Consider the following 16,636-nt stretch of genomic DNA (forward strand, 5'->3'; position numbering starts at 1 on the left):
TAAGGGAAACAGAAATTTTATTTCTCAGGAAATTTAAATCTTCTCCATTAATGAGGAACTCTGTAATTTCCTCCATTTATCTGATTTCTGTTGAGCCTCAACCATTTACTACAAAAATGGACATCATAAACTATTTTTCCTTACACTTTTAAAAACCTTAAATTTAATTGTTTATTAAAACACATAAGACCAAAGTTAGCATCTGAGTAAGTGACTTGCCTAATGTCTCACAGATTACAGTAGATCTCAGGGTAAAGCTTTGTAGCTAATAATCTCCTGTAATTATATTAAAATTTGCTTAGGGGAACTAGGACAATGAAGCTTCTATTTAGAATTTAGTAAACAGCTCTGTGGCTGTAAGGCCTGTATTTATTTTCCCATCTTCTTTGTTTTAGCCTTCTGATATGTGCATATTTAATTTGTTATATGCTCTTACCTCTATAATAAATATATTTAAACTTTGGCTAGATATCAGCATAAGTAGCATTTGTGTACTAAATCTTACGATGTTTTTCAAATATAGTTCTTTACAGAAAGTTGTAAATTTAAAAATTTTTATATCCACAATTGATCTGAAAAGGTCTTTAGGGAAGATAGTTCGGTCCATTGTATTTTACTCAGGTCTACTTGGAGAAGTATAGATCTATGTAATTTGTGTAAATGATTTCAAATAATTATATTCATTTTCCCAAGCTATTTTGAATAATTAAAATGGATATAGATTGTAAAAACACATGCTGAAGCTATTTTCTGTCATATAATTTGCCTATAGCATAATGAAGATTTAAAAATAAAATCAATCCTGAGTAAGAGTTTTTTACCTACCATCTAGCCCATATTGTACCAGGCACCGGGAAAGGATGGTCAAGTATTGCAAAACAATCTGTGAGTCTTTATTTTAATCACCCAAAGACTTTTGCATTTCTACTATAAGTCCATAGGTACAGTAAAATACTTCAGTAGAAGGCTATGCAAAGGAAAGAATGAGTTTTATGTATTGCATCAAAATTTCACACTATTATTTACAAATCAGATTGCCTTTTGTGTAAATAAACTTCCCTGGAATGAAAGGAAGAAAGCAAAGAGTGAGTCTCCATGTATTTCTAAAACATAGAGTATAGTTTGAGAAAATTGATCCATAAAGGACATGAGTTTTAGAATGTGGGGACTTTGATCTGCAGCCTTGACATTTAGTTGCACCAATGGCATGTGCAGGAACTATTGACAGAGATTATATGACTATTGCCCCAGGTCTCAGGGCAGTGACTGGCATTCAAGAGCCCAAGGAGTCACTAAAAGGAAAGAAAACACAAGTCCCCTCATGGCGGGAGGTTAGTGATGAGTGATATAGTTACATTCACAGAGAAAGACTTCTACCCTGCTGTGCACACAGCCTTTGAATATATTCTTACCACTGGGAGATTGAAAACTGACTGCAGAACTGACACCGACTCTGAAAAGAAGTGACATTTGGAACCAACAAGCATCTAGAAAGAAAACCTGATCTTTTTCAATACTTAAGAACAAGTACTGAAAACCCATACTTGTGTCTCACTGTTTCCATGAGAACAGCTTAGGATTTTTCTTCTGTGAAGAATGAATAGCAAGCCATTAGTTTATTATTGTAGAAATTCTCAATCCACAACAAAATTCAAAAAGAAGTCCTGCTCAGGATATATGTTACAAAATTTTATTCAAATCTGTATTAATATGAAAGATATTTTCTGTTTCTGTCTATGTGATATATAATAATAATGAGAAGATACAGCCCTTGTCTTTTCTAGTGGTATGTTTTCTGTATTTGCCTGATATTTTGTTTCTTCCCTTTATATTGAAAATCTGATATTTATGAAGTGTCAGGCTATTGATGTGTAAATCCAAACATTTTCAAGCATTGCAGCAATAAAGTTTGTGAACAGCCATTAATACTTTTATATCTCTACAGGGGTTTCAAAATATTCCTTAATTCAATTTCTATTGTCTAAGAAAACTGTGATATAATTAAATACAGATGTTCCCTACACATTATCTAAAATACTTAGAGATAATTAATTACAAATAGGTGGAACTCTTCCGAATTTTATAAATATAATCCAATCCACTGTGAGAAAGTTTAGACATATATTTGCACTAAATAGAAGAGCATTGAAATACAGTCAAATAATAGTTTTTACTTCAGCATTTGCTCTATTTTAGTGGCTCAATAGTTATTACAAAAAAAGTGAACAGTAAACTATTACCATAATTAAACATATGTGATGATTGGGGAAACGGTTTAAGATAATTTTCGCATAAAGCTACATCATATTAAATGAAATTGTATTAAATGAACGCGGCATTGATCACATAGTGTAAATACCAGGACAGCCATAATACAGTCAAGCTTTTTCTATTTGGGTCTGATTATCATCCTCTGTTTCACTGATTCAGTCTTAGATTTAAAAGAAGTTGTTAAATAAAGTGGATTCTATCTTTTGATCCGCATGTAATATCAAATACTTTGAATTTCTTTTTAACCTACAACAGTGGTACCGAATTGCCAATATGTATTAGCAGGATTTAAGGGAGAAAAGCTGGAACCAGAGTAAGCAAAGTCCTAATGACCTTCAAATGGTTAAAATGGCCCGAGGGGTATCCCTTGAGCCGTGAGCGCAATTTGGAACCTCTCTTGACCTCTTAGGACCCAGCCGCACAGTGACAGTCTAGGAACAGTCAACCATAGAAGTCTCGTTTGCCTGCAGAAATCTGACCTTCGTCATGCAAAGTGGACCTTTACTTCCTTCCCCTTAGGAGAATGATAGTTGCTCATAGAATTGGGGCATTTTGGAAAAAACATCAGAATAGAAATAGTTGGCTCTAATCAGGCCCATTCCTAGTTCACTTTTCTTTTAAATGTAGGAGTTGAGAGACTTTTGCTCCTTGCACAACAAGGAACATCAAAGGCTTTCATAATTGGTTGTGAAGCTGGAAATAAAATAATTGTTTTTAATTTTTATATTTATTGCCCCCCTTAAAGTAGCACTTCCTTTTAGAATTACCCTCTGTGATTCCTTTTGTCCCATAACACAAGGATTTGTGGATACTGAAATTTGGAATATTTTACTAAACTTCATGTTTTGGCTGCAAATTATATCATGCTGTAGTGGGTGACTTTTTCCCCTAATATAGTATACTGCTGGGCTGATAATAAACTATAAAATAGGGAAAGGAAGCTTCTGGGTCCAGGAACTTTGAAATAGTACATATTTCTCACAAAGATACTGCATATGTGGTGACTTTGAACTGACCTTCAAATCCGTTTGAATTGGATCCTGTTGCAGTGAGTGTGTGCGTATGTTTCATAAAATATTATGGTAAAAAATTCTAGAGGTTTTATGCTCCATTATATTACTGGGGTCTTACCCAATGAACTTTGCCTCTCTTTGAATCTTACAGTCTTTCCATTTAATACTTCTGAACAAAGTGAGTTGGCTGGCTAGATTAACCTCTTAAAGTGCACAAGCCATATAAAGCTTGGCTTGGGCTAATAGGAGTGTTCCAGCCCCACTGAAATATTCATTTTAATGGTCAGCAGCACTAGAATAAGACTCAAAGATGGAAAGGGTCCAAACATAAGTTAGGGTTTTGGAAGGCCAATGTCATTTTCCACACTGAGTAAATTGGAAAGAAGGCAGAAATGAGATATATAGCTTTATAAATCTCTCTCAGTGTAGCAGTTAGAAGTTATGTTGTGGTACCTTGGTGACCTGTTCAAGTTATTATAACTCAGAATTAATACAAGGAGGTTTTTTTAAAAAAAAGTTTTAAAATCTCCCTTGCTCTCCCCTCTCTCTCTAGTTCTGTCTTTCTCATAATACACAAACACATGTACATGAGCACACATGAACATGTACACACATTTCTGCACAGATAACATTAAGATAGCATTTAGGCTTATAAAAATCTTCACTCAGAATCTTATTCCAGACTGACAAAAACTGGAGCATTTTTATATATCTTAGTACTCTATCTTAGTTCCATTGTTGTGGCTATTCTTGCTTAAAATGATTGAAATATACTCTCTGTGATAAATTTTATACCAGCTTTCCCAGAATTGAGAAGCAATCTGGCACAGTAACAAAGGCTTTGAATCCACCTACTGGTTGGAAATCTGGATCCTCAATCTTTGGAAATTTACTTAACTCTTTAAGCCATTATTCCCTCATCTGTAAAATGGGAATAATGATTGCACTTGGTTCATACAGCTATTTTGAGGATTCAGTTAAGTAATGCATGTAATGCACATAAGATCATACTCATGACTTAGGAAGTGCTTGTTAATCTTAACATGTTTCTAATTGATAAGGAATTGAGTTTCATTTATTTTCCTCAGGTTAAAACTAAACCTCTTATTGTGGAAAGTCTTTTTAATATCTTGTATTCTGCCACCTTTATTGATAAAACCGGTAAACTGAGGAGAAAGTGATAAATATTTTCTTTTTAAGCTATGTGCAACTTGCAATGCTAATGTCAAGATAGGAATAAAGGTCTTTGTTAATTCTGCACACTCTTTGGCATTTCAGAGCCCATTATGGTGTCAAAAAGTAGCAAAAACTTGTTTCTGTCCTTTTACCATGGGAGGAACACTAATTGATGCTCTGTGCTCACTAGAGCCAAACTGAGTTTTAATTTCTGCCACTAACTTCATTTTTAAATTAATAGAGTTTAATTTTTAGAACAGTTTTAGGTTTACAGAAAAATTGAGCAGCTGGTACAGAGGGTTCCCATATTATTCTCCCCTCTCTCCCACAGTCTCAACTCTTACTAACATCTTGCATTAGTGTGGTACCTTTGATACAATTAATAAACCACTCTCCATACACTCTTATTAACATAGTCCATAATTTACGTTAAGGTTTACTTTTTGTGTAGTAAAGTTCTGTAGATTTTGACAAATGCATAATGTCATGTCATGTATCCACCATTAACAATATAATGCAGAATAGTTTCACTGCTCTAAAAATGTTCTGTGTCCTATCTATTCATCCCTTCTCCTGACCAGCCCCTGGTAACCAGTGATATCTGTCCTGTCTGTAGTTTTGCCTTCTGCAGAATGTCATATAGTTGGAATCATACAGTATGGAGCCTTTTCAGACTGGCTTCTTTCACTTGGCAATATACGTTTAAGATTGCTCCCTGTCTTTTTGTGGCTTGAAAACTCATGTCTTTTTACTGCTGAATAAGGTTGCATTGCATGGATGAACCACAGTTTATCCATTTACCTATTGAAAGACATCTTGGTTCCTTCCAAGTTTCAGCAAATACGAATAAAGCTGCTGTAAGCATTCCTGTGTAGGTTTTGTGTGGATAACAGTTTTCAACTTGAGTAGGTAAATACCCAGGAGTGCAGTAGCTAGATCTTATAGTAAGACTATGTTTAGTTTTGTAAGAAACTGCCAAATTGTCTTTCAAAGTGGTCATACCATTTTGCATGCCCCCCTGCAGGGGATCAGAGTTCCTGTTGCTCCACATACTCACCAGCATTGGTATTTTCAGTTTCAGTTTTTTGGATTTTACCCGTTCTAATAGGCATATTGTGTTTTCTCATTGTAGTTTTAGTTTGTAATTTCCTGATATTAGCATGGTGTATCTTTCTCCATCCTTTTACTTTTAATCTATCTGTGGCAGTATATTTAAAATGGTTTTGTCATAGGCAACATATTGTTGGGTCTTGTTTTTGTTTTGTTATTTTTATCCACTCTGCCAGTATCTTTTAATTAGTGTATCAGACCATTCACATTTAAAGAGGTTATTGATGTAGTTATATTAATATCTACCATGTTTGTAACTGTTTTCTAATCATTGTACTTACCCTGCTTTTTTAATCTCCCTTCTTTTTCTTCCTTCTTTGATTTTAATTGAGCATTTTGTATGATTCCATGTTCTCTGCCGTCTTAGCATATCAATTGTACTTCTCTAAAGAAATTTCTTTTGTGGTTTTCTTAGAGTTTGAATTACACGTTTACAGCTAATCTACATCCACTTTCAAATAACACTATACTGCTTTATGGTATAGGTTCTTTATAACAGAGTATCCCAATTCCTCCCTCCCATCTTTTATAATATTAATTTCACTTTTCCACAAGCTAAAATTACTTAATACATTGTTGATATTATTTTGAATAATCTATTAAGCCAGTTAAAAATAAGAAAAATAAAATATTTTAGTTTACCTTAATTTATTCTTTCTTTTATATAGATCTGAGTTTCTGACCTATGTCTTTTTCTTTCTTGCTGAAGAACTTTATTTATTAGTTCTTGCTGAAGAACTAATATTTCTTACAAGGCAGGTCTACTGGCAACAAATTTCCTTAGTTTTTGTTTGTGTGAGAAGTTTTTATTTCTCTTTCATGTTAAAGGATAATTTCACTGAATACAGAAATCTAGGTTACTGGGGGGTTCTTTGGTTTTGTTTTTGTTTTTAAAGATTTTATTTTTCCTTTTTTCTCCCCAAAGCCCCCCTGTACATAGTTGTATATTTTTAGTTGTGGGTCCTTCTAGTTGTGGTATGTGGGATGCCGCCTCAGCATGGCTTGATGAGTGGTGCCATGTCCACGCCCAGCATCCAAACCCTCGAAACCCTGGGCTGCGAAGTAGAGCATGGGAACTTAAGCAGTTAGCCATGGGGCCAGCCCTCTAGGTTGCTGGGTTTTTTCTTGCATCGCTTTAAACACTTCACCACACTCTCTTGTGCTTGCACGGTTTCTGACAAGAAATGTGATGTAATTCTTATCCTTGTTACTCTATAGGCAAGCTGTTTTCTAATATCCTCTGGTTTCTTTGAAGATTTTCTCTTTGTCTTTGGTTTTCTGCAGTTTGAATATGATATGCTGAGGTGTTTAGTTTTGGGTATGTATACTTCATGTTCCCTGAGATTCCTGTATCTGTGGATTCCAGTCATTATTCAAATATTCTTCTGCTCCTTGCTTTCTTTCTTGTTATTCTGGGATTCCCATTATTCATATGTTACATCCTTTGTAATTGTCCCAGAGTTCTGGAGTAGTTTGTTCATTTTTCGTTCTTTTTTTTTTCTTTGCTTTTCGACTTAGGAAGTTTCTGTTGACATGTTTCAAGGTCATTGATTGTTTCCTCAGCCATGTCTAGTCTACTGATGAGCTCATTGAAGGAAATCTTCATTTCTGTGTTTTTGATTTCAAGCATTTCCTTTTGAGTCTTTCTTTGAGTTTCCATTCTGCTTACATTTACCCATATGTGCTTGCATGTTGTCAACCTTTTCCATTAGAGCCCTTAACATATTACTGATAGTTAGTAGTTCTCTATCTGATAATTCCAAAATCATTGTCATCTCTGAGTCTGGTCTGATGCTTGCTTTGTCTCTTCAGACTGTTTTCTCTTGCCTTTCAGCATGGTTTGCAATTTTTTATTGAAAGCTGGACATGATATATTACAAAGTAGAAATTGAGTGGTTAGGATTTGGTGTGAGATTTTATGTTAATCTGGCTGGTACTAGGCTGCCTTTAATGTTGTGGATGAAGCTGCCATGGACTTTAGATTCCTCATTTGTTTTGTGTTGTTTTGTTTTTCTTCCTCTATTGTCTTGGGGTTTCCCTACGAGCTCCTTCATACAAAGAGCCTGTGTCTTGCAGCTCTCTCAGTTGTAATCTACTGTTATTATTACTGGAACCCAGTTGATAGGGTGGTAAGATGTTGGGGAGGTGCCGTGTTCTGTAATCTTGTGATTAAATCTCACTTTTTTAGTGGGCCTGAGTCTACAGTCTGTGACCTCCACAACTGGTTCTTAGCTTCTTTTTATCCTCCCCTTAAGTGAGCTAGAAAGGGTAGAAGGAGCTGGGGTTGGCTAATTGCCCTTCCCTCTAGGTCAAATAAAGATCTGGTAAAATATTTTTCCTTGGAGGGCAGGTTTTTTAATGTTGAATGTTCTGGGTATGTTTTTAAATTTTTGCTTCTCCTCTGGGTATATTTCAAAATGGCTACTTTTCTCCCCTCCTCCACCCCTAATTCCTACCCTCACTTATACAGGAGGGGACTTTTCACTGAGCTTCACTGAAAGAACGTGGTTGGGTTCCTATAAGTAAAACCTATGAATGTGTAGGGTTCCCCCCGAGACTGGACCCCTGTAGTTTTTAACTCTCAACCTAGCCCACGCTGAGCTTCCAGCATTTCATGCCTCCAGCAACTCATCAAAATTAACATGCAAGTGTTCCTACCAGTTACTGGCTCCAGTGGGTTTTGCTCCTACTAACTGATCATGGCTATGATTTTTTAAATTTTGCTTTCTCTCCAGATTTTGGGATATCAGTTTGCTCTGAGACCTCACTTCTCTGATGAATCTAAGAAAATCACTTTGATTTTTAATTTGTTCAGTTTTTTTCTTGTGGTGAAGATGCAAGTGAAGATTTCCAAGCTCTTTTCATGTTTGAGCTGATAGCAGGTCTGCCACTGACTTCCAAACCTATAAAATATTTTTAAAAATAATTTAAAACACAACTTTTCAGTGTGACAGATTCATATTATAGCAATATAATTGTCTGCCAATTAATTATAATAGATTAGATTTTTTTTTTTTTTAAAAAGATTAACATCAATGATTGACTCTCTTTCTGCTCAGCTTGGTCACGACTAACAAATCTATGTGCTAAAAACAGGGCGGAGATAGAATAAACAAATAATATTAAATCACATTTTGGAAGGAATGTAATACTTTGTGCTAAAGTCTTTGCCTAATGATTCATTTTATGGTATTTTGTTCTATGCCCTCATCTATATGTCATCTCTCTCTTCTCCTTAATGGAATCAACACTCCATTGATTTTTGCTATTTTGAAAATAAGTTTTATGAAAAATTGGGTTGGAACAAAGTAAAACCACTATATAAGCAAGACGGGAACTATAAGGACTTTTTTTCTGTGTTTTTCTTACTTTTCTCATACTATCAAACACTAGAAATTTAATAAGGTAAGAAAAACAAACCAATCTTTGGTCCTCCAAAAATTAGAAAATTCAGCTCCTTTTAAATGTAGGCTTTAATTTTTTACATAGATAATTTACTTTTTAAAAGAAGGCTTTTTTATAGATTTAACCATGTAGATTATGAAAAGTTAGCTATTTTAAACTACCATATCGCATTGATTGTAAGATGCTCATTTTTATAAAAAACACATCTGAAATCTGAATGGGTCTAATGGATGATATATCATAGTTTAACTAGCAGTGTTTTTTGTTTTTGCATTTTTTTCTTAGTGGTGTACAAAGTAATTGTGCATGATACAGTGATAAATTACTGTAGTATTTACCCAAGAATTAAATGGTTTAGAATAGTAAGATTCCTTATGATAAAGAATCCAAACTTATAATATGTAATTTTTCATTTAAAAATCAAAAAGCATAATGGAAATTAATGTTCCTAAGACTTTTTTGATTCAAAAGTTGGATTTGGTTAGAGATAGAATCAAAGAACAAAATGGTTTAAGTTTCACAATTCAATCAATGAGAAGCTGGTCTCACAGATTGTACATTCGATATGTGTGATAACTAGTTGGAGCTAAGAGCAAGTGTCATTTGAGAATTGTGTGATAATTAATCAACTTTGTAAGAACTTTGAAAATCGAATTCAATTTATTTGCTTGTGAGGGAAACTAGTGTGAAAAAGTCAATATAGCCTAGAAAGACAAAGCGTCGAAAGTAATCTCATGGTTTGGGGTTATACCTGACTGAGAATTCCAGCATGGTGCTACCAGTTAGAGCTGTGTGACTGTGGGCAAGTTACAGGACTTCTCTGAGCCTCAGTTTTTTCAAGTGTCAAGTATAGGAAATATTTGCCTTGCAGGATTATTGCAAGCAATAAAGATATTGTATGAAAGTGCCCAGCACATTGCCTGACATATGGCAGAGTCTCTGCACATATTACCAGTGTGATATAATGGTATGAGAATACTGGTGTGGCATTCATGGTAGGAATTATTATTAGTAGCCACCTGGTATAATTGTAAAAGAATTAGAATAGCAAAAGGAGTCTAGAGTTGTCGTCTTAACCTCTCATTAATATATGAACTTGAGCATAGCACTTCATGATTTTGGATCTCATATTTCTCAGTGAAGTGAAAGATTTGGACCAAATGATGCCTAAGATTGTGTATAAGCCTAAAAAGGAAATATAGTATTATGTTTCATGAAGAATAGGATAAGCAAATGCTAATAATTTGAAGAACATACAAGAAATAAATGAGGGCGCTTCTGCAGAATTGTATCTCAAATTCATTATAATTAACTATAGCAAAGTCTAATCACATATTTTTCACTCTCCATAAAATGTTCAATTAGAAACAGGCAGGACATTTTAGATAAGATTGGAAAGAGAAATTGGCAAAAAATAATAATTAAGACTTTTAAAGCATTTAGCCATCTGTTGTATAATCATGATTGAAAATGATTGAAAAATGACTCCTAATTTGTACTATTCACAACTATATAACTTGAAACACTGGGGAAATAGTCCACCTAAATATATGCACTTATATATGTCTAAACATATCTAATGAAATAAATTAAAAGATAATATAAACGATGAAATATTTGCGATTATATTTTCTTTAAATTTTCAGCCACCCACTGAATTACTTTGAAGTGAAAGTGTCCTTTATGGCAAAGAAATCTGAGGGAAACCATTATCTGTTTGCTCAAAAGCTTTCTTAGGGGGCCAGCCCTGTGGCACAGCAGTTAACTTCACATGTTCCATTTCAGTGGCCCAGGGTTTGCCAGTTCAGATCCAGGGTGTGGACATGGCACCGCTTGGCAAGCCATGCTGTGGCAGGCGTCCCACATATAAAGTGGAGGAAGATGGGCATGAATGTTAGCTCAGGGCCAGTCTTCCTCACCAAAAAGAGGAGGATTGGCGGCAGATGTTAGCTCAGGGCTAATCTTTCTTAAAAAAACAAAACAAAACAAAACTTTCTTAGTATTCAGGGCAGCACATAATAAGAGTTTATCCTGGCATGCTAGTTTTTCATCAAGTGGCCTTAATTTACCTACCCAGATGTATCTTTATTTCTGTTTACCAATCTCCTCTTTTATAAAGCTATTTGCTTCTGAGCTTCTTAATTTTATTTTTATTTCAATATATGTACTAATTCCTCCATTCTTTACCACCTATCCATATACAAGATAAATTCAAAAGTCATTTTTCATAAAACCTCATTTCTGACATTTTCCTTATCTGTATTCCCACATCACTGTAATTTTTGTTATAAAAGCTGGCAATCATATGCCCCTTATTGGATATCATATTTCATACTGTTGTTTTTATCTTGTTCTTCCTGGTTAGATGGTAAAAATGTCCTTGAAGAGAGTGTTTGCAACATCTTTATTTCTTATCTGACAAACCACACCTTGTGCTGGGCCTATTAGTGGGTATCACTGTGAATAAAAAAGGATTTTTGCTGTAAAGAAGCTCATAGTCTTCATAGTGAGGCACATGCCGTAGGTTCCTGAACGTTTGATTGAAAGTCAATTTAATTTAGCATTTGAACCCTTACTTCTCGAGGAACTACTATTTCACATTTCCAGATTATAAACATTCTTGAGTGAAATCAAAGATCCAGGTGCCAGCCCGGTGGCGCAGCAGTTAAGTGCGCATGTTCAGCTTCCATGGCTCGGGGTTCGCCGGTTTGGATCTCAGGTGTGGACATGGCACCATTTGGCAAACTAGGCTGTGGCAGGTGTCCCACATATAAAGTAGAGGAAGATGGGCATGGATGTTAGCTCAGGGCCGGTCTTCCTCAGCAAAAAAAGGAGGATTGGCAGTAGATGTTAGCTCAGGGTTAATCTTCCTCAAAAAAAAAAAAAGAAGTATGAGTCAAAAAAAAAAAGTATGAGTTCCTGTCTTGGTTCTAGACAGTAACGCTCTCTCCACATGGTGACATGGATAACCCAGTACAGTCCTAGGCTTACCTCTGCTTAATGAGAACAACAAGACCAAACATTTTCCCCTCAGTTAGTTCTGATCAATTCCTAGGGCTAATTTACTTGGACAGCCTGGGTCAGGTACCAACCTTGAATCAATCACACTCACAGAGAGATAAATTATGCTGGGGGGAGGGGATGGGGAGCTGCCTCACTTGCCCACACTGGAAGTTTGGAGTTTACAGTAGCTCTCAGATGACCTGGTCTGAGAATGAAACTCTGACCAGCATTCATCTTTCTAAAGGGCAGCTCCAATCCTATTTACTCTCTTGTTCAAATTGTGTGTGGATTTTTCACACATGCCCTGGGCCTTTCCTCGGTGGGCTCTTCAGATCCTGAATTGCTACTCACTCTTCAAAAGCCATCTTGAGCACTGCAGTTTATAGGAAACTTTTTCAAATCCTCTACCCTCCTTGCCCTAAAGCAATGATGTTGAAATTTCTTTTACAATTCAACTCCCTTAATTTGCTCTTGCTACCTATTTTATTCCCATGTAAACACTGCCCCTCCATAATAATGAAATTTACTCGGTGGCAGGATTGTGCTTTATTTTTGTGGCCTCAACAATGGAGATCACAGTGTTTTAATGTAATATATCAGCACCTTTCAAATCTTTTTGGCTCTGACAAACTACTACACAACGTGGAACAAAACACACATCTGAAAAACAAATAAAAATTCACAATACTTTGATCATATATAATAGTTTCCTTCCTATTTTATTTTATTTTAAAATGCTGTTTACAACATAATAGATTCATACCACATCCCTCATTTTGTGAAACATTATAGAAGATGATCGTGCAAGGCTTATGAAATGAATATTTGCCAGAGAAGTGCACTGAGAACTTTGTGATATAACTCATGTTTTGGGAATAAGGAATGTGATGTTAAGAAGAGTATAAAGATTAATTACGTGATGATGGTGTTTACCTACTTCAGATGCTGTGTTGCTCTGCAGTAAAATACTGACAAACAAGAGAGCAGCAAATTACTTTGCTGTGATAGCTGGTCAAAAATAAATGGGTAATCAGTGGATTTTAAGGTTACTACTGGCAGGAATAATATTTAGATATATATTTTTAAATACATTAGATTTATATGCTGGTACTAGATAACATTGGTTACGAGGTGCTAGATACCATTTTAAGTATCTTATCTATGTACCTTATCGACTCCATACAATAACCCTTGAAATACATCTTTACATTTCTCACCAGTTTTATAGTCAAGGGACCTGTCACAGAGAGGTTAGTAATTTTCCTCAGTTCTCGTTTCATTTATATGAGCAGTAAGTGCAATGCCAGATCTGCAGACAGGGAGTTTTATTCAGAACCTGGTTTTTTAACCCCTATGTTTTGTACATAAATAAGTGGTATCTAGTATCATTCAAAAAGCCAGTTTTGCTAAAGTTAAAGCACCGTGTTGATCCATCCTAATAAAAATAGTGAATCATAACAATTTGGATTGTACCATTTGTAATTTAACTTTAGTCTAATGGTGAGTAACGTTCAAAATTTTTAGAAATAACATGAGTTTGGATCATTCTTCATATGTTCAACTACTACACACATTTACTGTTGAAAGCAAATTATTTAAAACCACAAATTGATGTATTCTTTCTTCATTTAAATTCTTAAACATTTTCTTAAAATAAACTATTCCAGAGGTAAAATATCATCATCATTAAAATATGGTTGCCACAAACAATATAAGAGCTGATTTATTGATCAATGACAGAATTCTGAGAAACTTAAATGTAAAATTAATGCCAAAATATGATACTTTGCAGTCATTATACAAGAAAATATTATTTTCCAAATCCACTAGATTTCTTTAGGCGGTAAGCTTGTAGATACATCACAACTAATATACAGACTTTATATGTGTTTAACTATTCCATATAGAAGCTATTTTACTTTTTAAATTTATTGTTATTCATTTATAATATAGTTATAAGAAAAAAATATGAAGAATATTTCTCGAGCTTTTAAAAACTGTTTCTTAAAGACACACTCATTATGTTTTCATTACCATTACATATACATACATGTAAAATAATTTCCCTTTGGATTTATTACTAGAATAACGTTTGTCTTTTTTGAAGAATTAATATGCTTACTTACTGCAACTATACAATTCTTTATATTTTTCCTTTTGCTCTGTCAGAAACTAAGCTATTCGATTTGCTCCTTTGAATTAGCTATCCTTAGCCTATGCAGAGATTTTCCTTACTTGTGTATTGGCTTATTATAATTCAGATTTTACTGTTTCTTTTTGTAATTAAAAAAGAATCCAGGGGGCCAGCCCCGTGGCGTGGCCGAGTAGTTAAGTTCCCGCATTCTGCTTCATTGGCCCAGGGTTTCGCTGGTTTGAATTCTGGGCACAGACATGGCACCGCTCATCAGGCCATGCTGAGGTGGTGTCTCACATGGCACAACTAGAAGGACCCACAACTAAAAATATACAACTATGTACTGGGGGGATTGGGGAAGAAAAAGCAGGAAAAAAAAAAAGTTTGACAACAGTTGTTAGTTCAGGTGCCAATCTTAAAAAAAAAAAAAAAGAAATCCACATTACTTGCAAACAAATTATATAAATCCATGAAATAGAAACACCTGTAATTTCTATGTTGGCACCATAAGTATTACATTCACTTTTTAATGTCTTCTAATATCAAGTATGAATCTCCTATGTCATTTTAATGGGTAAATAATAGTTTATTATACAGCTGTATTGTAATTTATTTATAGTCCTCTAATGTTGGACATTTAAAGTATTTCTAGTGTCTGGTATTTAAAATAATTTTGCAATAAACTTTATAAAAGTTCATCTTTGGGCAAATTGCTTATTACTTCTTTAGAATAGATTTCTAGCAGTATATTTTCTGTTTTAAACTCTCTCTATAAAAATTGTTTCACTTTCCACTCCTAACTACAGTAAATGAAAAGATGTCTATATCCCTGGACCCTAACCTATCCTAGGGAACTTTATTTTTTAAAAATTTGCCAGTTTAATTTATGCCATTTCTTGAGAGCATCTTCAGATTCTTTAAAGGTGGCATAACATACAAACTAAATTACAAAATTGCCCTTGCAGTTTTATTAGGAACAGGAAAAAAAATAGAAATAATGGGCATGTATGACATTTCTTGAGTGGACAGATGTTAAGAGTGAAATATTTCTAAGGATAAATGCCAGAATGCAAAGATTTTATAATTTGCAAAAGTATAAAATTTATACTTAAACTCCAGAAACATTTTCTGTGTTCCCGTTATGGCTCAGTATTGTGCTGTTTTTGATTCAAATGATATATTAAACAAATTTTCCGCCTTCAAGATAACTAGTCTGTGAAAACACATACAATAAGTACAAATAGAGGCATATCTGTTTAAGTATTCATTTGATTGTTTTTTAAATCGTTACCCATTTTATTCCTCGAAAGATTTGATGTGTCTGTAGATATTATATGATTAAGATGATAATGTTTTAGGGGCCGGCCCCATGGCCAAGTGGTTAAGTCTGCGCTCTCCGCTGCTGCGGCCCAGGGTTTCGCCAGTTCGGATCCTGCGTGCGGACATGGCACAGCTCATCAGGCTACGTTGACGCGGCGTCCCACAAGCCACAACTAGAGGGACCCACAACTAAAAATATATACAACTATGTGCTGGGGGGATTTGGGGAGAGAAAAAAAAAAAGAAGATTGGCAACAGTTGTTAGCTCAGGTGCCAATCTTTTAAAAAAAATAAAAAAGATAATGTTTTAAAAGTTTTTGAAGTCCTTTTGAGTTTTATAAGCAAAGAGTGAAGGCTTGAACATTGAGGGAAGTCTTGGTAGAGAGAATGGGTTCACAGTGTTTCCTGAACGGTTACGTGGAGAGTTAGGGAGAAGCAAAAAAAGGCAAGGTGATGAAGAGTGAGCATCTTAAGGTGGAGGACTTTTTTTAGGCAGCAATGAGAGAAACTCTTGCTAGGTAGGGTAGTGCCATATCGTGGAAGCCTATGTGAGACACAGTTTGCAGGAATTCACTTTCTCCTGAAACCTGATGTAGGAAAAGGAGTAAAAGGTCAGTGCAATACATTTTTATGTGTGGGATTAACATGAAACAATAAAAGCTTTACAAAGATATATCTTGGTTATTGTGTGCCGATCTGAATAAAAGAAGAGACTGGAAAGCAGAGAGCTTAGCTAACTAGCTTTTGTAAAAATTAACATTCAGAGATCTTATAAATGTATCCAAGTTCACACAGCTAGTAAACAACAGAGGTGGAGTTCTAATTCTACTCTTGCTGACACCAGAATGTGTGGGTATTAGCATAGCACTGTCGATTTCACTAGAGGTGGAAAGAAGATAAAATCAATTGATGTACAGTTGTTGGCAGAAGGTAATTCCTTCTGGCTTGAGAGGAAAATTAATGAATTGTGCTTTGATTATACTGATGAAAGATGGGATTAAGACATACAAAGTAAAATTAAAGGTAAATTGACTGAAAGTTCAGAATTGGAGTTTTCTTGGAGTCACATAGAAAACTTAGAAAGGTTTCAGAGTTTTTGAGCCCTTTAGAAGAGAAATGTGTGTGTTTGTGTGTGTATGTGTGTGAGAGAGAGAGGCAGAGAGAGAGAGGCACAGACGGAGGGAGGATATGAATATGCGTGTTT

At 34.9% G+C, this 16,636-nt stretch overlaps 1 protein-coding gene across 1 annotated transcript in view; it reads left to right on the forward strand.

Moving 5' to 3' along the window:
• Window positions 1-16,636, forward strand: part of HDAC9 (histone deacetylase 9) — a 654,335-nt gene that overhangs the window by 290,043 nt on the left and 347,656 nt on the right. The window lies entirely within an intron of this gene.

This window comes from Equus quagga, chromosome 8, assembly GCF_021613505.1.
Source record: "Equus quagga isolate Etosha38 chromosome 8, UCLA_HA_Equagga_1.0, whole genome shotgun sequence".
NCBI classification, from domain to species: domain Eukaryota; kingdom Metazoa; phylum Chordata; class Mammalia; order Perissodactyla; family Equidae; genus Equus; species Equus quagga.